Source organism: Macaca thibetana, chromosome 1 (assembly GCF_024542745.1).
Source record: "Macaca thibetana thibetana isolate TM-01 chromosome 1, ASM2454274v1, whole genome shotgun sequence".
Taxonomy (NCBI): domain Eukaryota; kingdom Metazoa; phylum Chordata; class Mammalia; order Primates; family Cercopithecidae; genus Macaca; species Macaca thibetana.
Genome location: NC_065578.1, coordinates 201,353,286 through 201,377,686, shown reverse-complemented (window position 1 = coordinate 201,377,686; position 24,401 = coordinate 201,353,286). Strand labels below are relative to the sequence as shown.

General features: G+C 45.6%; 1 protein-coding gene and 1 long non-coding RNA gene across 2 annotated transcripts in view; one reads left to right on the top strand and one right to left on the bottom strand.

Annotated features, from left to right (window-relative positions):
• GALNT2 (polypeptide N-acetylgalactosaminyltransferase 2) overlaps positions 1-24,401 on the bottom strand; it is a 1,373,297-nt gene that overhangs the window by 396,073 nt on the left and 952,823 nt on the right. The window lies entirely within an intron of this gene.
• LOC126942209 (uncharacterized) lies at positions 620-8,152 on the top strand. Its single transcript, XR_007721527.1, has 2 exons — positions 620-691; positions 7,843-8,152. It is a non-coding gene; the product is annotated as an uncharacterized LOC126942209 (long non-coding RNA).

The following is a 24,401-nucleotide window of genomic DNA, read 5'->3' as shown; positions in this document are numbered from 1 at the left end:
ATGAAACTTGTTAGTTGGAAAGCAGAGTGAACTCTCAGGCTCTACAATTCTTGACATAAGTATTTTATTCATTTCTGGTATCTATGTTCTTGAAGTACTTAAGAAATTTGGGGCTATACAAGTAATAGACCAACTTTGTGGTTCATATTAAAATTAAGTGATTTAAACTCATGATTTTTAATTTGAAATTAAGTTTATAAATAGTATGGGAACATTCAGAAAGACCTGGATTCATTGTTTATAATTGTAATCCATTAACTTTATGAAAATTACCTAAGAAATCTGGAAAGGTTTGGTTTAGCCATCAGGCAATTGAAGTAAGTAAACAAGAAAATAAAATATATTAAATTTATAAATCCTATTTTAAATGTTTGAATGAGTTAAATAACTCAGTTTGTATTGGGACCAAACTGTTTAACACTGCCTTAAATTATTTTCTTAAAAATCTTAGATTGATTTCCATGTCTATGTAGAGAGTTAGAAAGTGTATCACCTCTACCCTAACAATAAGAATATGACAAATAAAATAGAAAATAATAACGTTCCTTGAACTCATCAGAGGACTGACCTCACAGGGCAACTAAGCAACTAGAATTCCAAAGAAGGACAAGCCCCTCCAAAGACAGGAAGCATGAGGGCAGGCTCATCAGTGTCAGAGCAGGGGAGACCAGCACAGACACCTTACAAGCAGGTAAGGCAAAGTCAGCTAAAATGCCAGTTGACTGGAAGAGGCCAGAAACAGTGGAAACCAGAAGGCAAGGGAAGGCTTTTAAGGTCTTGATAGACATTTTCTGTTAGTAGAGATTTCCACACCTAACAAATATACATTTTTAAATGGAGGTGAAATAAAGACTTTTTCAGGCAAATAAATGCTTAGAGAACTCATTGTTGGCAGCCCTCATCTGTAAGATATGTGTGTGTGTGTGTGTGTGTGTGTGTATATATATATATATATATATATATATATTTTTTTTTTTTTTTTGAGACGGAGTCTCACTCTGTCGCCCAGGCTGGAGTGCAGTGGCGCAATCTCCGCTCACTGCAAGCTCCACCTCCCGGGTTCACGCCATTCTCCTGCCTCAGCCTCCTGTGTAGCTGGGACTACAGGTGCCCACCACCGCACCCGGCTAATTTTTTGTATTTTTAGTACAGACGGGGTTTCACTGTGTTAGCCAGGATGGTCTCTATCTCCTGACCTCGTGATCCACCCGTCTCGGCCTCCCAAAGTGCTGAGATTACAGGTGTGAGCCACCGCGCCCAGCCTGTAAGAAATATTAAAGGAAGTTTTTCAGACAGGAGTATGATGCCAATCAGAAACTTAGATCTACACAAAGAAATGAACTTCAGAAATGGTGAATATAAGGGTCATTTTTGCCTATTATTAATTACCTTAAAAATAGTTGACTATTTGCAGGGATTAATAAACTTTCTTTCTACAGAGGACCACATAGCAGATATCTTAGGCTTTGTGGGCCCGTGGTCTCTAGTGCAACCATTCAACTCTGCCATTGTAGCCTGAAGGCTGCCATGTAAGCAAATGGCTATATTCCAATAAAACTTTATTTACAATAACCAGTGGCAGGCTGGAATAGGCACAATCACAAATCAGTGTGCCTATCACTGGCCTAAAGCAAAAAGGCTCACAAAGTACTCTACTCTAGAGTTTAAGACAACAATAATAAAACATATGGGAGTATACTTTGTAAAGTTCTTGCTTTACAAGAACTTTGTGAAATGGCATAATATTTGAAGTTAGACTGTAATAAATCAAATATGTACACAGTAAACTCTAAAGCAACTAAAAATAAAAAGAATGGTATAACTAATAAACTGAGTATAGAGCTAAAATGAAAACATAGAATGCTCAATCTGAAAAGCAGGTAGAAAAAGAAGAAAAAGACCATGAAAAGCATGTGAGTTTAATAGAAAACAACTAGCAAAGTGGTAGATTTAAATCTACCATTATAAATATCTGTACTGATACAAACCATGTCATACATATATCACATGTAAATGGTCTAAACACACAAATTAAAAGGCAGAGATTGTCATATTGAATTTTTAAAAAAAAAAACTATGCTGTTTACAAGAAATATACTTTTAATATAAAGAAAAAATTTAAAAGTAAAAGCATGGAAAATGATATATTATGAAATCACCAATCAAAAGAATATTGGAGTACCTTTGTTAGTATCAGACAAAGTAGACTCTGGAACAAAGAATTAATATGAGGGATCAAGAGTAACATTACATGATGATAAAGGTGTCGATTCACTGAGGAGGGAAAGGTTTTAGATTCTCTGGGTTCCATTCAAAACTGGAAGCCAGTAAATGAGTTGGAATAGTATTTCTCAGTGTGGTATATGCTATCTTCAAAATCTGAAGTGTTCTAATAAGTGTTATGCCTTTGTCTTACAGCTTGGAGGGGCTATCCTGAAATGCCCCAAATCATTGGCCCTCTAACAACTGCCACAGTAGCAGGTCCCTGAAGATTTTAGAGTGTATCTCCTATGCTCTGATGCATATAAATCCTACCAGGGTATTCAGAATACTTAAATTTCCTGTTAACTGGGTTTGCTTACCATGATGTCCTCAATATGGTGGACTAACAGAATGTTCTGCAGAATATCTAGACAACCAAACTCCTTTGAATTATACTTTGACAAACAATAGGAAATTCACAGAGCTCTAGGCCAATGCTGTGAATGTATGTTGTTTTCTATTCCTAGTAAAGGCAAGTTGCTTCTGATCCTCTCTCCTAATAGAAATTTAAGATAATGCATCTGCTATGGCTGGGCCTGGTGGCTCATGCCTGTAATCCCAGCACGTTGGGAGGCCGAGGTGGGTAGATCATCTGAGGTCAGGAGTTCGAGACCAATCTGGCCAACATGATGAAACCCCATCTCTATTAAAAATACAAAAATCAGCCAAACATGGTGGCACGTGCCTGTAATCCCAGCTACTCTGGTGGCTGAGGCACGAGAATTGCTTGAACCCAGGAGGCAGAGGTTGCAGTGAACCAAGATCATGCTAGTGCACTTCAGCCTGGGCTACAGAGTGATACTCTTATCTCAAAGAGAGAGAGAGAGAATGCATCTGGCAGATTATTATACTTAGTGATAGACGTTGTGTTGATCTATTCCAGCACTTGTAATTGTGGCTACCACTTGGTTAATTTGTCAGTAGTCCATCTTCATCTGCAATGCGCCATCTCATTTTTGTGTGATGGGACTAGTAAATTATTTAGGGATATGATGGGGACCATCATAATGTCTGCCTTCCTTGAGCCTTGGAGGGTGGCATTTTAATCCAGAAAGAGACAGTATTTCTCATTTTCTATCTTGGCTGGGGTGAGGAATTTTTTAAAACATCCACTAGGCATTTCATAGCATCATGGCTCTTATTTTATAACAGGTTCTCCCACTGTTAAGTATGTCTATTTTGATTATGAACTCAGAGACCAGGAAAATGAATAGCAGCTAGGGCATAGGTCCATTGGCCTCACTAGGAGACAGATTTGAAGCCAGGACTTTCCTCACATCAACAGAGGGTGTTGTGATGGCACTAGTCCCATGGTATCAGCTTCAGCTCAGATCTTGTGTCCACAGCTCTTCAAAGATCTGAGTCCTCAGGAGAAATGCCCATAGATCTTTTTGGTAATAGATAGGGGGTATCACTACTGTGTATGCTTAATGTGGCAATACAAGGTCATTTCTCAGGGGTACCCAGCCTCCCTTTCAATACAGCCTCTGGGTCTAACAAGTGGCTTAGGTCTGGAAACTGGGCAAAAGATCAAGATTTTTCATTGCAACAGCTGACATCAGTCTTCTGCTCATCAGCTTTTGATCTTTAGTTACATAGTTCAAACAATATGTTCCAGTCTCACTGCTAGGAACACCACAGTCTATTAGTTGCTACTCCCTGATTCCTGCAGATAAGAGCCCAGATTGTCCTTCTAACTTTGCTGCTGTTACAATCATTTGTCTACTTTGCCTTTGATGGGTAAGTGCTGCCAACTGTGCTGTGCTGTTCTTGAATCCCATCATACCCAATGACACTAAGAGGGAGCCCAGACCCATAGCAGCCTAGAAAGGTCAATCACCAGAAGTTTCTCAACAATGTTGATGGCCCCCTAACTGACATATTCCTTATATTGCTAATGGAGAGCAAACCCTCTGGGCTCTCCCAGAGCCTGGTTAATTGGCAGATTCTCTGGTCTTACACGATAAATCTATTTTTGTATGCCTACCTCGCTAGACATTCTACCCTTTCTGCTGCCAAGGCAGCCCTGGCATTAACAAGAGGTCATTATTGCTTGCAAGCTGTAAGGCACTATCTTGGCAGTGCATCAGAACTGGTTTTAGGTGTTCTTGCCAGGATACTGCATCCTGAGCCACAGGAGATAGCCCACATATCCATAAACTCTCCTTCAGTCCAGCATACTCAAAATGCAGCCCCAAACATGTCTTCCAGGGTCATGTTGGTACATATTAGCTAGATGCTACATCCCTTTCTGAAACAATGACAGTACTTCTCTCATCTAACATTCTGAGGTATGTACCAATTATTGGCCTAAACAGGGATTGGCAAACTATGGCCCATGTGTCAAATATTGTCTGTTTTTGTAAATAAAGTTTTATCGAAAGACCCATTCATTTACATATTGTCTATGCTGCCTTTGTGATACACTGGAAGAGTTGAATCATTATGGCAAACACTGTACAAACCACAAAGCCTAAATTTTTTGCTGTCTCTTTACAAAAGAAGTCTGCTGACCCCTGGTCTAGAAGCTGTGAGGGCTGATGGAGGAAATCTTGAGAAGGGCACTCATCATCTCAGAAAGCCTCTGCCTTGAGTGAGGACTTTGTGTGGTCTTGGGATAAGGGAAGGCTTTTCTCTCTACAAGGGAAGTGGGCCACTTCTACAAGCCCAGAGAGTTCCAGGGAATCTGAGGATTGAAGGTTCTGAAGCATATCTACCTGAAAGTCCTCATTTCAGGTCCTCAGGTCCCCTCCTCCTTATCAGCTGCTTGACTTTGGCATAGAACATTTGCTGGAGCCATAAATTCAGACTTTGCTATTCTTTTATCAGATCATAAGCTTAATTTTCGGCAGGCTGTGCCATACAGTTACAGAGCCTGGTTAATTGGTAGATTCTCTGGTCTTACATAATAAATCTATTTTTGTATGCCTACCTTGCTAGACATTCTACCCTTTCTGCTGCCAAGGCAGTTCTGGCATTAACAGAAGGTCATCATTGTTTGCAAGCTGTAAAGCACTCTCTTGGCAGTGCATTAGGACTGGCTGTAGGTGTTACATGCTGCCATAGAGGTTTTCTGGCTTCTAATTTTGTGCTTTCTTTGATTGTTAGTTGACTCATGCTGGGCTATTTTCCCCCTTCAGGGCATTGATGCACCTAACAATCCTCAGTCATCTCCACCGCACTTGTATGTGCTGTCACCACCATAGCTCTCAAATGCTAGTGATATTATTGCACAAGCTGGTGCATCCTCTAGCACCTGCACTTCTTCCTGTATCAACCAGGCTCCAGACAGGAGTTTTAAAATACATCAGTTATTTTTACAGAGAGAATTTAATACCAAGAATTGAGGAACCAGACAGGTCTAAATGGGCACATTGAGATAGGGTGAACAACCATCCCAGTTTGCCCAGGACTGTTCTAGTTTTAGCACTTAAAGCACTGTGCTCTGGGAAAAACTTTAGTCTCAGGCAGACCAGGACTGCTGGCCACCCTCACTGAGGTATCACAGAGGTGGTAACGGCAGGAAGCAGCTATCACCCCAGTACTGGGGGGGGGGTGCACACAGGAAAGAGTTTTGTCTAAGTAGAGGGCACCAGCTAACTGGTGCTTGTATCCCTGAGGGGTGCCATGAAGCTGGTTTGGGCAAAGCCATTGACTGGAACCAATTGTTGCTACTGGAACCAAGTGTTGTAACTGCAAAGGTGGTGTATCATTGCTGGGATGAGCCTGACACCAGACGAAGGGAGGAGGCGAGAAGGAGCATGTCCCTTCTTTCTTGTCTAGCCTCCAGTTTTCCTCCAGCTTCCCATTCCCCCTCCCCCCACCCCACCAGAGCCTAACTGGGAGCCACTGGCAGGGCAGAAATGTGGTAGGTGGGAAGTCCTAGCCACAGTGTCAGAGAGCAGTATACCAAAGACCTGCATCCACCCTGGCATGCCGGCTGCTTACTGGGTGGAGCTGCAGTAGCTTATTCACCAAGTGAAGACATTCTTAACAGTTATGATGTATGCCAAGGGGTCATCACCACCCACTTACCACCAAGAACTGGGGCCTTGTTGCCCTCTGAGCAGCAAAAGATCCAAGAGCAGAATCCTACGAAACTCTGCTACCAAGACTGGTTCAAACACCAGCTGTCTCAGTTTGGGGAGCCCCCAAAGCAGACCCCAAGGCAAAGATTTGAGCACAGTGATTTATTTGGGAGGTGGATGGGGCAAATAAAGATGTGTTGTTGAGCCAACTGGCACCACAGGAGACTGTAGGGCTGGTCTGGGATGGGTCCAAGTGACTGCTTTGTGGGCTGCTTTAGGATCCAGATGACAGAGCTGAGGGAAAGAAGCACATTCTGCATTTCTTCAAGAAACACAGCCTACCTGCAGGAATGCAGGGGAGCACCTCAGAGGCTTTAGACTGTGGGGTGGGACCCCACTCAGGCTGCACCTAAGGCAGGGGCACGCAGTTCACATCCACCACAGCTGTGATGAGGGGCCTCCACTGGATATCTGGCCATGGCACACAGCGGCCACCACCAAAAGGACAGGAGGAGGGAGACATGAGATCTGAAGTCAGCTTGAGTGAGGAGCCTGAGATACTGAAGAAATCAGGAGAACATGGAGGGTAGGGGGCAGTGCCTTAGTTTGAGTTACCCCCAGAAGCGATCCCTGGGAAAGGGCTCAAGCACATGTTGCTTCTTTGGGAGGTGAAGGAAAACATCATTAGGGGAGTAGTGAAATGAGACAGGAAAGGGGATGCAGTCTTTACAGGGTGTGTTATCACAGCAGCCATGGCTGTGGGTAATGGGAGCCTAATGCCACAGGGAGCTGGGAGCCTGCAGAAAACACACACCTTGTGGGTGGGAGAGGCTTCAGTGTTGCCATGCAGGATTCAAAGACTGCTTCTGTCATGAATTCTCCTCCTGGACTGCCTTGCCTGGGGGTAGAATGACCTTCTGTAGCTACAGAGAAAGGCTTCAGGCAAAGAGATGCAGCTCTGGGCCCCAGAGTCCGCTGGAGCACACTGAAGCTGGAGCACATTGAAGTGGAAGACAGGGCTGCAGGCAGACACTGGGCAGCCTCTGCTCCAAGGAAGCTGGAGAGCCAGAGAGCAGATTCCATAAGAAGAATAACTCCCATTCCTCATGCATGAGACCCTCTGCTAAATGCTTCCCACGCGCCACCTCCAGAAATCCTCCCAAGCCAGGACCTCAGCAGTATTACAGGTGGAGTATCCCTTGTCTGACATCCTTGGGTCCACGAGTGTTTTGTATTTTTTTCAGATTTTGGAATATTTGCATATACATAATGAGGTATCTTGGGAATGGGACTGAAGTCTAAACATGAAATTCATTTATGTTTCGTATACACCTCATATGCAGCACACAGCCCAAAACTGATTTTATGTAATATGTTAAATACTTTAGTGCATGAAACAAAGTTGTGACTGTAAGCTGTCGCGTGAAGCCAGGTTGGAATTTTCCACTGGTAGTGTCATGTGGATGCTCAAAAAGTTTTGGATTTTGGAGCATTTTGGATTTGGATTTCCAGAGTAGGGATGCTCAACTGTATTATTATTTTCATTTTACAGATAAGAAAACGGAGGATCCCAGAGATTTGACAACCTGCCCACAGCAATGACCAAATCAGACTTGGTGCTAGGTCTGCATCTCCCCAAAGCCTGCGTGTTCATGCGCTCTGCTGCCGCTGCTACCCGCTGTCCCCGCACATGATGTGAACTGCCAGGCTGACCTGGAGTTCTGTCTCCTGCGTGGGCTGCTTGCCAACACCAGGGTGGCTGGCCCCTGCCTGTGTCCGGTGCTGCAGTGTTGACTCTCTTCGTGTGACATTGAGCAGGTGGAGCTGGTTGTGCTGAGCCTGAGAAAACATCCAATGTGCCAGACTTTCTTGTGTGTTTCCCTCTGCTGGTTATTTAGTATAAGCCCAGGAGAAGAGCAAATCCTGCCCCAAACAGATGATCCTCTTGAAGAGAGTGGTTATGGTGATGATGCCAGCGTGCAGCGGGGAGACTCAGCCTTTCGAGATTCTTCCAGCACTTTGCTTCCCACATTGCATAATGCTTGATGGCTACAGCTCTGCTGACTGTTTGGGAAAAAGATAACACTCATCTCTAAAAGATGTCCCTTTTAGAGACACTTTACTCAGTCCCTCCCGCGATGCCTATTAAGTAGAGAAAATAGTGAAATTAACCTGATATGCTCACCACTCAGTTTTGGCCATTATCAACTAATGGCCACTCTAGTTTCCACTGGGGCCCCATGTACTCCGCCCATTCCCTGGTTATTTAGGTGCTAATCCCAACATCGTATCCTTTTGATGCATTCCAAAGCAAAAATATTGATTCCTAAGCTACCCTTGTGAATTTTCTGATTCAGGAGGTCAGGAATGGGGCCTGAGAATCTACACATATTTTCGATTCTCCAGGTCTGGGAACCTACAGTATAAAGGAATGAGCATGGACTTTACAGAAAGAAAGTGGCTTTGCCCAAGTTTTGTAACTTTGGATTAAAACGTTAAGTTTTTGGACCCTTGACCTCTTTGTCTTGAAGGATCACCAACTTCGTGAACTTGTGGTCCACTAAGACCCTCCAACATTTTTCACATTAAATAAATGCTATCAATCCTGTGTCTCTCAGCCTTCCTCTGCCTTGGTGTTAGGCTAGGGGTGGCAGCCGCAGGATTACTTGTGAGTTATCCTCCTTTGTGGTGGTTGCATCCAGAAGATCTCTCCAAGCTGTGTTCCCCATCTCCCATGTGGTGTGCCCCAAAACTGTGTCCCCTTTAGTCCCATTCAAGCCTCCCTCACTCTTTCTATTTGCTCCAACCCACTGTGCCCAGCTCCCTGGGGGAACTGATGGGCAGAACCTACCCCTGAACAGTATTCTTCAATCACAAAATTCTTGCCCCTAGAGTAAAACTGACATTTGATTCAGGTCAATGATCGTTTTTGCCAACCAAAACCAAATCCTAATTTCCGTGGTTGGCATGCATGCAGTCATTTGGTGCTCATGAAAAAGAAAGCAGGCTTCACTGAGTTGCAAAAACAAGAACTTTGCTGGCTTTTGGTGTGCTCAGCATTTTTCTGAATGAAGATGGCAACTCACAGTGAATACAGCTTTTTTTTTTTTTTTTTTTTTTTTTTTTGGTTATTTAATTAAATGGAGTTCAGAGGGAAGGGACATAAATAAACAAGACAAGCAAATTGGGACCACATTTGAACTCGAATGAGAAAGGAGCAGTTTCCTGAGGCGGAACACCTTCACAATGGAGCACAGCTTTATTTAGTACAACACTGCCCCTGCAAATTGTGTCCTCAGTTGTTTTAGGGAGTTAAGTGTAACTTGTGCTTTCACAGCAACAACTAATAGCAAAGAAAGGCCCTAGGAAATGCAGGGCTGCAAGAGACTGACTTACAGCTGGAATTTGGGAAGCCATGTGTTAGAACAAAAAGGAACTGCAACCACCTCATTGTATGCCTGAGAAACAGAAACCGAGATCTCATTATTTGCCCAAAGCTGCATGGCCAGTTGGCAGAAGAGCACAAACCAGCACCCTGGTTCCTGACCAGTGCTCTTTCCACAGAGAGGTTCGGGCGGCAGTTAGAAGCACAGACACCAGGACAGACTGCCTGGGTTCAGACCCCAGCTCTGTCCCTTGCTGGCTGGATGATCTCGTGCAAATGAGTTAAATCCCATAGTGGCCATATCAGTCAGAGTTTCAGTAGGAAACAGATGGAACACCAAATTAGGGTCACTGGAGGGACTATTTATAAAACGATCATTTCAAAGATGTGGGCGGAGCGTGGGGAAAACAGGTGCCAGTGCAGGGACACAGGGCCAGCAGTGTTAGAGTTGTCCCCAGCACTGAGCTAGAAGGAACACAGGGAGAGAGAGACTGCAGAGCCTTATTCTAAAAGCAGTCATGTCCTCAGGTAAGGGAACCCAGACAGTCACCGTCATCTTGTAGGGAGGAAGCCAGGGTAACAGGTGCACGTCCTCACTCTCCCCTCTCTCCCTCCATTCTCCTGATGAGGCTCCTCACTGGCTAAACCCAACCAAAAGTGCAGAACGCAGAAGCTTGTCTGTGTGGTCTAGCTAGACCTGGCTCCTGGAGTGAAGAGCATGCCAGAGGTGGGGAGCATGCCAAGTGGATCTGTGGGAGCAAATGTAACTAGCTGGCACAGGGCCTCCGTTTCCTCATCTTAAAATGGAATCATAATGGAACCCACTCATAGTCTGTTGTGACAATTGATAACTGAATAGATGAATAGTTGCAAAGTGCTTACAATAGTGCCATATATATATATATATATAGTGTTTATCATACATATACACATTATTATAGTGCTTACTACACAACTACCATAGTGCTTACCATAGACATGTAATATATAGTAAGCATATATATAGTAGGCAGATATATAAAAGAGTGTAGTAATCATGTAGCAAGCACTATATAGACTTACTACATATGTAATATACATAGCAAGCATATACATATATAATGTATTATGATATAGTAAACTTTCCCCATTTGCCTTTCTTGCCACTTGTGCTACATATGGAAGACCCCTCTGTGGTCTGAGTTGTGCATCTGGTAAACTCTTTATTACCCCATCAATAATATTTATGAACTCAATTAACCTTACCATGCATTTTGAGTAGGAAAGTAAATATTTGTCTGTCCCTGAGCTAAAAAATGATTGAACAACTTGGGGCCGGACACCATGGCTCATGCCTGTAATCCCAGCACTTTGGGAGATGGAGGCAGGCAGATCTCTTGAGCTCAGGAGTTCAAGATCAGCCTGACCAACATGGCGAAACCCTGTCTCTACTGAAAATACAAAAAAATTAGCCAGCATGGTGGTGCACGCCTGTAATCCCAGCTACTTGGGAGTCTGAGGTATGAGAATCATTTGAAGCCGGAAGGCAGAGGGTTGCAGTGAGCCAAGATCACAACACTGCACTCCAGCCTAGGCGACAGAGCAAGACTCTATCACACACACACACAGACACACACACACACAAACACACACACACAAGTGATTTTTTTCCTGTTGATAACATGACCACAGCACACCTGCGTTCTCCTTGTGCAAGCCTCAAAATGATCATCATGATAACGTTGTAGCTCATATAACAAACTTTAGGACTGAAGGCTTTGGGTTCAATGTTTTGGCATGGTGCTGAACGATTTCAACAGTTATTGAAGAGATCCATGCCTGCCATTCTTTTCTTTAGCTCTATTAATTTACGCATATGTCAAACCGTATAAATAGATTAAAGAAGTTCATTTGATGTATCCCACTGACCTTTATTTCAGGATTATTATGAAGTTTTACTTCATTTATGAAATATACAACACATCATTTTTAAAAGTAATACACACACACACACGTATATGGGAAGCATTATACTTATTAATGTTAGATATTGTTATCAGCTGAGAGGACGTGTTGAGTATTCCAGTCGGAGGAGACACAGAGAAGGACCTGCATGACCCAAGTGCTGGCAACGACTCCAGAAACAGACATCGTTCCTTTCCCCACAGCTCACTCCCGCCTTCTCAGGAAGTTCCGAAGTCTACGCCAAAGGTACACGAAGACCAAAGAGGAGGCTGAGCACATTGCTGAGTCTACAGCTGGGGAACCAGCTTCCTTCCCTCCTTTGCTTCCGTGTGGGCTCATCGGGCTGGGAGGGGAGGACTGACACGCCCCAGGCTCTGCTCGTCAGCAGCCCAAGGCCAAGGCCTTTCACCTGTGAGGACAACCTGACTTCCCCCTAGAAGAGAGGCCGATCCCCTTGTCTGGGAAGTTTTAAGACAGAGATGACGCCATGCCTCTGTGAGACGTTCTGAGGCTCTGGAGAGAAAGAAATGTGCCACCTGTCCACCTAAGAATGAAGACAGGCTCGCCTCGCCTGGGGCCTCTGCACCTCTGGATTGCATAGGTGGCCGGAGGAGAGTGCAGAAACCAGGGGTGACCCGATGGGATGGAAGCTGCCTCAGCTCCAAGGTGGGGCAGGCTGTGGGCCTTTCTTATTCCTAGTCCCAGGTGAGGAGAGCATGAATGTGGAGAGACCATCTTCCAATTACACTTCACCTGATCCCAAGGCAGACCCGCTGCACCTCCACTGGCTGGGGAGTAAGAGGCAATCTTCAGTTCCGCCGCTTCCCAGCCCTGGCATGGCAGGAGACATCTCCTTTGCTGGCTTAAACAGGCAGTGGTTCTGACTATCTAGAGAGATGGGAAAATAACATGTTGGAGGTGACAGCTCCAAGGAGCTGGAGCTGCACAGCGTGGGAGGCCCTGGGGAGGAGGGAGACCTTGGAGAGCCCCCATCGGCCCACCACTCTCCACCCTACCTCTGCCTGCTCAGGCCCCTGTGTGGGGCCACCCCAGGGCCCTGGATGGAGCCCCTGGTGCTGTATTCATCTGTTCATGCTACAACCAGTAGTCAGTGCACAGCTGCAACACAGAGCGCTAGAGGAAAGTAAGCTTTTCTTCTCCCCATAGCCACAGGCAGCTGCTCACGTCCTAGACAGGCAAAACAGCCAGACGCAAAATTGTATGTTCACATCATTCAAATGTTGCAAAAAATAAAAGGTATATGCGCATGTCTGTTTAGGAGAAAGGTCACTAATCAGGGGTCTCTCTGGGTGGAGAAACAGCAGGTAATTTTGATTTTCTTCCTTGTAGTTTGCATACTTAAATTTTTTCCATGTTGATTCTGAGTCATGTTAATATTGAGAAAATACAAACCTTCCTCTGACTACCAAGGTAGCTCTTCCGGACCTTCTCCAAGAGCCAAATATCTCAGCAGCAAGGAACTTTCCCCCTCCTCCCACTCTTTGAGTCATGGAAAAATACCTTCCAGAAATAACAGAAGTCTGGTTGTCATTTAATCCTAACAACATCATTGCTCTGCCTCCCCCTGGTCCTCTCATAAGCACAAGCCCAAGCTCAAGCCCAAATGCACAGCATCTCATCTGCACAACCAGAGACAACATTATGTGGCCAAAATATCAAAAGCTTTGACAGTCTTCTCCCTTTGCTATGAGAGCCCCGGTGTCACTGGGGCACACGGCCACCTGACTGCAGGTTCTCTGGTCACCCTTGCAGCCCGATGTGAGACGATGACCAAGCTCAGACAATCCAATGGGAGCAACAGCAATCTCATTAAAGCTCATATTATTCACATAAGGTCATTTGCTTGGAGTTTTTCCCACAAGGACACCGGTATTCTAAGGACCCAGCTTCACCTGTGCAGATGAGGACAACTCCTTAAGATGTCGCAAAGCCATACAACAGAAGAAAGTCAGATGTCTGAAATGACATGACATTGTGGAGCAGAGCCACTCCACTTACATGGGCTTCTAACCTCCAGTCTATTACATGAAAGAGAAATAAGCTTCCATCTTATATAACTCACTGTTCTTTGGATGTCTATGTCACAGCAGCTTAGCCCGTGCTTAAGTAATGCAGCAAGCTTATCTTGGTTTTACATTCCCACTCTGTAATTTACTAATGGTATGATCTGGGGCAGGTCACTTAACCATTCTGGGCTTAATTTTCTCCTTTGGTAAAATGGAAGCATCACTATCTAACTTGAAGGGTTGACAGAATTAGAATGATGCACGTAAAATACCTCATACAGAGCCAGGCTCATGGTGCATGGCCCACAGCAAGATTATGTTTTAAGAATGATTTCTCAGATAATCATAACCAGAGAGTCTTTTGCCTGCTCAGCTTCTATGACCATCAGATTCTCCTCTTTGCAGAAAACTCACCTGTCCAGAGAAGTGTATGGCAGTCAGCCCTATCCACCTCTCCATTCTCCCACCTTCCCTCACATCACCATGCCTTGGCTGCTACCTCACTCCTGTTCCTAGATAAACTCATCACCTCAATCCCATCTACGTGCAAAGTCTTTCCCCACTTCATCTTCTTCCAGGCTCTGTCCATGTAGAATCCTTTGTCTTTGTCCTGTAGAAATGTCTTCTCAGCCACTCCCTGACCAGCCCTTTTTGCCCCACTGGCCAGCTTAACACCTGAGCCTGCTCCCGTCTGCCAGCTGCATTTCTTCTGGCTTTTGTCTTCGATGAGTTCCTCTTCTTCCTCATGCTCACTTCCTTAGCTCAACTCAGATTCCTGTAACTGGAAGATACAGATGCAAAGCTACCAGGCTACAAAGCGATGTGCCTGTAAGCCGCCCTTTCTTTCTCTACCTTCATAGGCAGAAGAAGGTCAAGGTCAAAGGCAGAAGTACTGGGTCAGCTGGGCATGCTTCAAATCCTGGCTCTGCCACATTTAGCAACATGGCTTGGTTCAAGTTACCCAGCCTCTCCGTGCCTCAGTTTCCTCATCTGTAATACAGGGAAAGATGACTGACAGCATCTTCTTCATAGGATTGCTGTGAAGCTTAAAAGATGGTGTGCATTAAAATACTTAGAGCAATCTTGGCACCCAGGGAGTACTCAGTAGATTTTAGCTGATCTTACCAGCATTTTTCCTGTGCCCCAGTCCCCAGTATGCTAGTTGCTACTACAGCAGTGGGAAATGCAGTGAAAATCTAGAGCTTTTAGAAAACCTGTAGCTTGGGCAAGGAGCCCCAATTCTGAGAGCTGCATCTCAGGGAAGATTCTTGGGCAGGATCAATCTGCCCAATGTTCACCTCGCTGCCTAAAAATCTCCCTCTTCTCTCCTCCCTACCTCCCGCTCCACTTCACTGCTTTCATGTAGTATGACTTCAGATTCACCAGTTATAGATTTCTCTTGGCTGACAAGTGTCCTCTCAGAATGCAAACCCTTCTGGAAGAAGAACCAGGGTGACTGATCATTTCTACATAATAGAAGTCCTTTCCTTCTTGAGAATGTTCAGCTCATCTGCAGGACTGCCTGGAGCTTGACAAGCAGGGCAGAGAGAGCAGGGGAAGGAGTCCCAGCAGGAGCACAGACAGACATGGGGGAGAAGTTGCAGCAAGAGCCTAAGGGTGGCTCAGATGAGGGTCACGGAGGAGTGGAGGATGGGCACCAGGAAGTGGGAGAGGGTGCAGAGGCCAGAGATAAACTCACTGACCTGAAAATGCTGCTGAAAATGTGGTTGCCTTAAGGAATAGGAAAGGAAAAGACTTCACACAGAAAAAATGGTTGTAACTAAACTGTCTTGACCCACAGACTCCAGCCTGGGTTCCCTCTCCCTTGTGCACCCCAAACGCTTCCCTCAGCCCTATCCTCTCCCACTCTGACCCTCCTAGTTTGAAAGCCACTTTCTATGTGGCTGCCTCCTGCCCTCCATGTGTTTTTCACTCTCTTTTAGTTACTAGACTCAGTTTCAGAATTTGCCCCACTTTCTACGCCGACTCTCAGATGCTAATTCTACTACCAGTCTTATTTTTTCTTTTTCTTTCTTTTTTTTTTTTTGAGACAGGGTCTCCCTCTGTTGCCCAGGCAGGACTGCAGTGGCGCAATCTCAGCTCACTACAACCGCTGCCTCCCAGGTTCAAGCGATTCTCCCGCCTCAGCCTCCTGAGTAGCTGGGATTACAGGCACACGGCACCACAGCCCAGCTAATTTTTGTATTTTTTTTTAGGAGAGAAGTAGTTTCATCATATTGGTCAAGCTAGTTGACCAAGGTGGTTGAACGCTTGACCTCAGGTGATCAGCCCGCTTCAGCCTCCCAAAGTTCTGGGATTACAGGTGTGAACCACCGCGCCTTCATACCGGGACTTCCGCTCGGTCATTCTGTTTACTCCTCTCAACTCCCAGCAACTCTGGGAGTCAACTGCACCTGCTAGCCATCTTTGTGGTGTTAAGGGCCATTCTGCTTCTGCCCCAACCAGCCTATCCAGTTAAGGCCCTGTCCTGGGCACCACTCTCAGCCTGACCTCTCTCTGGACACTGACATGGAAGGGTCTGTGTCCGAGCAAAGGGGTGGGAGTAGGGTATCCTCTTCCTCCTCATCTTTCTTTTTCTTAACCTAAATAGCATCTGCCACCTAGGACCCAGGACTCTGGCTGGGTCTGTAAATACTTTTGCCCAGCTACATTAGAGCTTAAGTGAATTGGACTTTTATTATGACTCTGACCAGTGGAGTTTACCACTAAGCAGAACACTATTTCTTTAGGGAAATAAGGCAAGTTCCCAACAAACAACTTAAAATGAACTTTTGAGAAACCACCTGTGCAAAATGAACTTTTGAAAAACTCCCCATGCACTTATTTACAAGGAGGTTAAGAGCAAGTGATATCATTTGATGGGCCTTGGTATTATTTTTGTCCTCACTTAGTGTGCAATTAGCATTCAAGCCACATAATAACTTCACCCAAAACCAGAAGCTGAAATACAAATACCACTCGAGCAAGGTTATTTAGATCCTCAATTGGATCGACCCAATCTAAGCCAATTATTTTTCCGGCAGAGTTAACTAGAATGTGTCTAAAATGAGTGAGATGTGAAAGGCAACTTTCCATTACTTGTTCCTTTAACAGTTGCCTTAAAGCTGGAGTCTTGTCCTTAATTCCACATTATAAGTACTTTCCAGACAGGGGCACACCTACATGGAGCCTTTTAAAATCAAGCCACACGGTGTTCCTCCTTATTTCAGCTGATATATTCAATTGAGAAAAAAAAGTCAATCACAGGTATATAGAAATAATTACAAAAGGGAACTAGAAGCCCTGGAGAAGAAATTGGAACTTGGGGAAAAAGAGCAGGAATCAATCTCTATGGATCTCAACTTTCCTCACTTAATATAGGCTGGCCTGGAGCTTTTGAACACATCCAGCAGAAGTCTAAGAACCCTGTTATCCTGGCTTTCCATTTCAGATCTAGTTTATTGTTTGACACTGGGGCCCATCACTCAACAAGAGCATATCACCTTTCACAGTCCCCAGTTTTGCCATCTGTGAAATGGGAATATGCCCTCGTTTGCAGTTTGTGGTTTATGCTGTTCTGACCTTGGATAAATTGTTATTGTTATTTTGATAAATGAACACATAAGAAATTGCTTTCAGGGCAAACAACTCATAAGTAATTACTTAAAGAAGAAAAGTAAAATGAGTAAAACAAAAGGCAAGATCAATGACCAATCTCTTCTTGAACTAGAAAACACATAAAGCTTATGCTAGCAAAGGGCTTCCTCATGCCTCTCCAGGCTTTGTGTTGCAGGAACTGGATGACGAAAAGAAGAGCCAATATAACCAGGAACCTACTCTGCCCATCCCAAGTAAGGATCTAAAGTCCAGCCTCCTCCTCCACTGCCCTCAAGGCCTTTCCTCATGAAAGCAGAGGTTCTGAATGCTGATTTCTGTTTTAAAGTCCAATAACTCTTTAAACATCTCGTGTGAGCGTGTGTGTGTGTGTGTGTGCGTGTGTGTGTGTGCGTGTGTGTGTATGTAGGGGGAAGGGAAGGAGACCAGGGGTAGATAGCTCCAGGAGATAAAAGAAAACAGGAAAGTAGCCAGCATATTCCCTGCCTTCTAGGTACTCTGCATCAACACTCAGCTGCAGAGAAGATGACTTCAGTGCAAGTCACATACACACCACTGGGCTGGTACCCATGGCGGCTCTGCAGGTCTTCCATATGTGAGCGCCTGGCACCAAGCCACATTGGTCAGGAGGGACTTCCTAGAGGAGGAGAACTCTCAACAGAATTAGAAGAGAGTGGTCACTTAGGGCAGAAGGTCAGGCTCTTTTTCAACAAAACTCCATGGCTCCCTGGTTGTAGCAAGATTCTTTAAAAATGCAGCGCAGCGCTGGTTCAGGCCTCAGCTCCCCACTTGTAGACATGAGACCCTGATCCAGATGTACATCCTCTGAACCCTTCCTTGTCACAAGCAGCTGCACCGTTGCATCTCTGCCATGTGGCTGTGACGCCAACCTGATGTGATTTCTCTCGGTCTTAAGGACCTATTCCTGACCCCACTTCCTCTCGAGCTCCTGCCCCCATTTTTCCTCTCCCTTTACAGCAGAACTACTGAAAAGAGGAGGCAATGCCGGCTGCCTCTGCTTATCTCCTCCTGCTTTCTCGAGAACTCACTCAATCGGGACTTTGTCCTAACCACCCCAAGGTCACTGGTGACTCACACCCTCTGCTGCTCCTCAGAACACCTTCTCCTGGGTGCTCAGCAGCCTGTGGGGCCCCTTGCTGGGCCTCAGGGATGTCACCTGGCTGGGCTCCCCTCCCATTTCTCTGGCCATTCCTTCTCAGACTGTCTTGCTGTTTCAGTCTTGTCTCCCCAAACCCCAGGTGTTGCCAAGCCCTCAACTCAGACCTTGGGCCTTTCCTCCTTTTGGTCCAGCCTCACTCACTAAATAATCTCTTGTCGAATCATGATTTCCAAAATGATCTCTATGCTCATGGCTTCCAAATGTGTTATCTCCTGCACAGACCTTTCCCTGACCTCCCACCCATTGCCCAAACTGCCTGCGCTTCCCTGCTCCCCTTAGATGGCGATCGGTCACCTCAAACCTCACACGGTCCAAACTAAGATCCTGCTATTCCCTTCTCAAATGAGCACTCGGGCAACCTTTCTGTTCTCTGTTAACTCAGCTTTTGCAGCGACTCAGCAAAACCTGTGGAGCCATTCTTGATACTTCTCTTTGAGTCATTCCTCACATCCGGTCCATCTGGATGGCCTGAGAACTCCACCTTTAGAATATATGCAGAATTTGACCACTACCACCATCCGGAAGCAAGTCTCTTGGATCATTGCAAGAACTCCCTAAGTGGTCTCCCCACTTCTGCCCTTCCCATCAGGCTGCCCCCACAACACCCAGCCTATCACGACCCCACAGGAGAGGGATTCTGCTGGGGTGTAATCACTGCACTGGGTCTCCATCTCACTTAGAGAGGAAATGCCTGCACTTATAATGACCTCAAATTCCTTATGCAGTGAGTCTCCATCTCATTCAGAGAGAAAATGCCTGTGCTTATAATGGCCTCAAATTCCTTATGAAGTCGATCCCCTTTGACTCTGCGCCCCTCGCCCCGATTGCTTCTTTGAACTCATTCCCATCCCCAGCACCTTCATTCCACTCCAGGCACCCTGCCTTCCTTCAGGCACATGCCAGGTGCTCTCTGCCTCAGGTCTGTGCACCTGCTGTTAGCTCCGCCCCAGTTGCTCTCCCACCAGCTGGCCCCATGGCTGTCTCCCTCATCACTTTCCATCTTTTCCCAAAATTCACCTTTTGGCCACCCGATCTAAAATTCCCCATCACACCCACACCTCACAGTATCGTTCCTTGCTTATTTTCCTGCTAACACTTACCACTACTGACATTCTGTAAGTGTTTCTTCCTTAAGGATTTACTGTGTGTGTCTCTCTCTCTCCTGTGGAGCGTAAGTTTGGCGAGGGCAGAAAGTTTTGTCTGGTTATTCAACACTCTGTGTAAGTGGTGACCACCTGAAGCCAGGAGGCCTTTGGATGCTGAGCAGGTGTTGTAGGCACAGAATGGGAATGACCTTTGTATTGGTCCGTTCTTGCATTGCTATAAAGAAATACCTGAGACTAATTATAAAGAAAAGAAGCTGAATTGGTTTATGGTTCTGCAGGCTGTACGGGAAACCTGGCTTCTGGGGAGGCCTCAGGAAGCTTTTACTGATGGTGGAAGGTGAAGCGGGATCTTGCAGGTCACATGGTGAAAGCGGGACCAGTTGAGAGAATGGGGGTGGGGGAGGTGCCACACACTTCTAAATGACCAGATCTCATGAGAATCCAGTATCACAAACACAGGACCAAGCCCGGGATCTGCCCCCATGACCCAAACACCTGCCACCAGACCCCACCTTCAGCATTGGGAATTACAATTCAACTTGAGATTTAGGCAGGGACACAGATCCAAACAATATCAACCTTCCACTGGGGAACCTCAAGGGAAGGTGACTGCCTGGATCAGTGCCCAGCACACAAAGTAACTGCTCAGTAAAAAAATGTGCTAAATGAATGAGTGAATAAATAAATGAATAAGTAAAAGAATAAATTGAAGAATGAATGATGATGAGGAAATGTTTATTAAGGAGCCAAATTCACAGCAAATCCTCAAAAAATGTTAGTTTCTCCTATCCTTTCCCTTGGTCACTTGGGAAGAGACCTGGAGCTTTCTGTGGCTGAGTTGTCACTGTGATTTGGATCAGGACAGTTCACAGATAGCCACCCTGGGCACTAGGAGTGCCCTACAGCCCCTGCCCTGCTGCCTAGGTATTCTCGTGGGCTCTCTGCAACCACAGAAGAGCAAACTCTCTGGAGGTGATCAGTGAAGGGGCGATTGCTCACCCACACCTTAGTGAGCGCACATTTCTCAGCTCTGTCGTGGTCATGGATTTGGATGGCAAGAAGAGCTGAGACAGATGGCGAAGGTTCTCAGGATGCTTGAGGCAGATGAGACCATGCCATGGGCAGAAGGCAGGTGGTGGGGCCCTGGCAACAACTCTGCACAGGTCACTTCTTGCTTGGGCTCGGCCTGCTCTACTCTCCCAGGAGGAAGAGCTTCTGTGCAGTCCCCATCCTCTGAAGGTGAGAGATGGTATCTCTCCTACCACCAGAACTTCAGCATCAGCTCACCTTGACCTGTCCCACAGGGAGGCTGCGTTCCACCTTCCTCGGACAGTCCCAGGCAGAATGTCTCCCTGCTTCTATGCCTGGATCCAAGCCCACCTTCTCCAGGGATGACCACCTCTACATATTTACTCCTAAAGCAACTTGCTCATTCCCTTATGACACCGACCCGCTTCCCTCACTAGACTGAGCTCCATGAGCAGAGACCAGGCTGATGCATGCCCTACATCTTGCACGCTTTGCTTAAAGCATGAGAGAAAGGAGTAAATGAAATTGGTTCTTTCAAAGCAGCAAGAGCATTTGTGGCATATCTGCTAAGGTGGTGAGGGACAAAGATGAAGGACTGCAGAGCTGTCTCATAGGCTCCTTTGAGCAAAGCACTCCTCCTCCAGGTAAAGTGACAAACGAATTTGCTCAGACAACACTCTGCCTCCCGTGTTTTCTCATAAAATCCTCTTCACTGAAACCATTTAGCATCGTACATCCATCCGACAAGAAGACATCCTACCACAGCATTCTATGACGCCCACACAGAGAACAGTTGCCACAGTAATGGGTGGGAAATACATGGATGGGGACAGCTCCCAGGGGTTACTGGTAAATATTTACAGAAGGGAGCAGCTAGCATAGCACACCTGTTGGCTGAATTAATATGGAGAGCTGGAACCTCCAGAGAGCATTGGAGAGGATGCTGACTGTCAAGCCAGAGCTCCCCTCCAACTACCCGGGGATGTTTCCTGTGTGACGCCGACACAAGAGTGCTCCCTCTTCCTGTTTCACGGTGCCCATTGAGGAGTGGCCCTGCTCCAACCCAGGAAGAATTCCCACTCTGCCACTATCTCTTGCTGCCAAGAAGTTACCTGTGACTTTCAGCTGAATCTTCGGTCCAACTGAGGTGTTGTGCCCTGGGGAGAACCTGCCCTTTAAAGAAGTCACGTGCCTCCCGTATCTGTGCAGGGACAGGCCAGCCCTTGTCCATCAGAGCACTGGGAGTAGGTGCTCCAGAGGCGTGAAACCAGTAAGCCAGGTTTAAGCAAACTTTTAGGCAAAGCCTCGTCAGATGGCTGACAGTGGATCGTGTTTCTCTCTTCGTATAGACACACTGACTCAGAAGTCTAGAACTGGCAAGGGCTGTGCCATCTACACCACTGGGGTGAGCTCTAACATCTTCTCCCAGGAGGGGAGGCCCAGGGCTGTCCAGAGTGCCCAAGAAGGGCACAAGATAGTGGAACAGCTGCTATGAAAAACCCACCGTCACTCACTCGGTTGGCATCCTTCCTCTCTACAAACTCCACACGTAGCCCTACAGGGAAACTGTGCATGTGGGATGTGTGTGTGTGTGTTTGGGAGGGCTGTGTATGTTATGCATTATATATGTGTGTGCATGTGTGGTATGTGTTCATGTGTGTTGTGTGTGTTTGTGTTATGTGTGTTGTGTGTATGTGTGGTATGTGTTCATGTGTGTTGTGCGTGTTTGTGTATATGTGTGTTGTGTGTATATGAGGTATATGTTCATGTGTGTTGTGTGTGTTTGTGTTATGTGTGTTGTGTGTGTTTGTGTATATGTGTGTTATGTGTGTTTGTGTTATTTGTGTTGTGTGTATGCGTGGTATGTGTTCATGTGTGTTGTGTGTCTGTGTTATGTGTGTTGTGTGTCTGTGTGGTGTGTTCATGTGTGTTGTGTGTGTGTTATGTGTGTTGTGTGCGTTTGTGTTGTATGCGTTTGTGTATGTGTGTTGTGTGTTGTGTGTGTGTTATGTGTATTGTGTGTGTTTGTGTGTATGTGTGTTGTGTGTGTTTGTGTATATGTGTGTTGTGTGTGTTTGTGTTATGTGTGTTGTGTGTGTTTGTGTTATGTGTGTTGTGTGTGTTGTGTTTGTGTTGTGTGCGTTTGTGTATGTATGTTGTGTGTTGGGTGTGTTTGTGTTATGTGTGTTGTGTGTGTTGTGTTTGTTTGTGTTGTGTGCGTTTGTGTATGTATGTTGCGTGTTGTGTGTTTGTGTTGTGCGTTGTGTGTATTTATGTTATGTGTGTTGTGTGTGTTTGTGTATATGTGTGTTGTGTGTGTTTGTGTTATGTGTGTTGTGTGTGTTTGTGTTATGTGTGTTGTGTGTGTTGTGTTTGTGTTGTGTGCGTTTGTGTATGTATGTTGTGTGTTGTGTGTGTGTTGTGTGTATTTGTGTTATGTGTGTTGTGTGTGTTTGTGTTATGTGTGTTTGTGTATATGTGTGTTGTGTGTGTTTGTGTTATGTGTGTTGTGTGTTTGTGTTTGTGTTGTGTGTGTTTGTGTTGTGTGTGTGTTGAGTGTGTTTATGTTTGCATATGTTTCACATGTGTTATGTGTGCAGGTGTGTGTTGTGGGCATGTGTATTGTGTTGTGTGTGCGCTGTGTGTGTTGTGTGTTACATGTCACATGTATGTATACGTGTGTTGTGTTAGGTGTATGTGTTCTGTGTTTTGTTTATGTATATTGTGTTATATGTATTGTGTGTATACGTATGTTGTGTGTATGTGTTCTGTGTTGTGTATATATGTGTGCTGTGTTATGTGTATGTGTTGTGTGTTATGTGTGTTGTGCATGTGTGTGTTGTATGTATATGTATGTTGTGTTGCATGTAGGTGGTGTGTGTTGTATGTGTCATGTGTGTGACACTTGTGTTTATGTGTATGTTGTATATGCTGTGTGTATGTGTATATGTGTGTTTTGTGCATGCGGGTAGTGTTACATGTGTGGTGTTTGTTTCCATTTGGAAACTCAGGGATAGAAATTGTGCCCTGTCTGGGAAGCTGCCCCAAGCCCACAGAGGGTCCATGACTCCTTCCTCCACCTCGGCCTGTATATTCCTTTGCTCATGCTTAGAATAACAATTACCTGTGTATACATCTGTCTCCACTACTGGACAACAGCCAGCCCTGCGCCAGCCCAGAGAGGGCACTCAAAATGGCCTGCCAAGATACATCAAGCCACTCCTTCAATTGGTCTTCAAAGCCTGTCGTGATTTAGCATGAACTCCCTTTTCCACCTTGTCTCCCATTTTCATTACAAACTGTCATGCCAAGCGGAGCTCTTTAGTACTCCTTGAAAAGAACCTTCTAATTTCCACCTCTGCCCCTTTGTTCACCCTCCCGTTCTGTTCCCAGGTCTCGAAGTCAAGATTGTGTGCTCCCCATCCCCTGGGCTCTCTGGGTCTCCCGCCTGACTGCTGTCTCCCTAACCTCCAGATGCCCTCTGTCGACTAGCCTTGGCACCTAGTGAAAACAGTGCCATCTCTGAGAATTCCTCCTGAATTTTCTAGTATACAGAGTCACAAGTTCCCTTTTCGTATCAACCACTATTTTCTCTGTCAGGAGCCAGGTCTTTTGTGCCTCTGCCATGCAGTGTCCGGCCTTACCTAATCAATGAATCCCAAATTGCAGATTGATTGTGAATCACCCAGGGAGATGGGGGAAATGTTGCCTTCACAAAGCTCCTGGTGGGGCCCAGAAATGTGAATCTGCCCTGGTAGTCCAAGAGACTTTCATGCAAATGGTTCAGGATCTCACTTTGAAAACAGCATCCCAAGTACTGAGTAA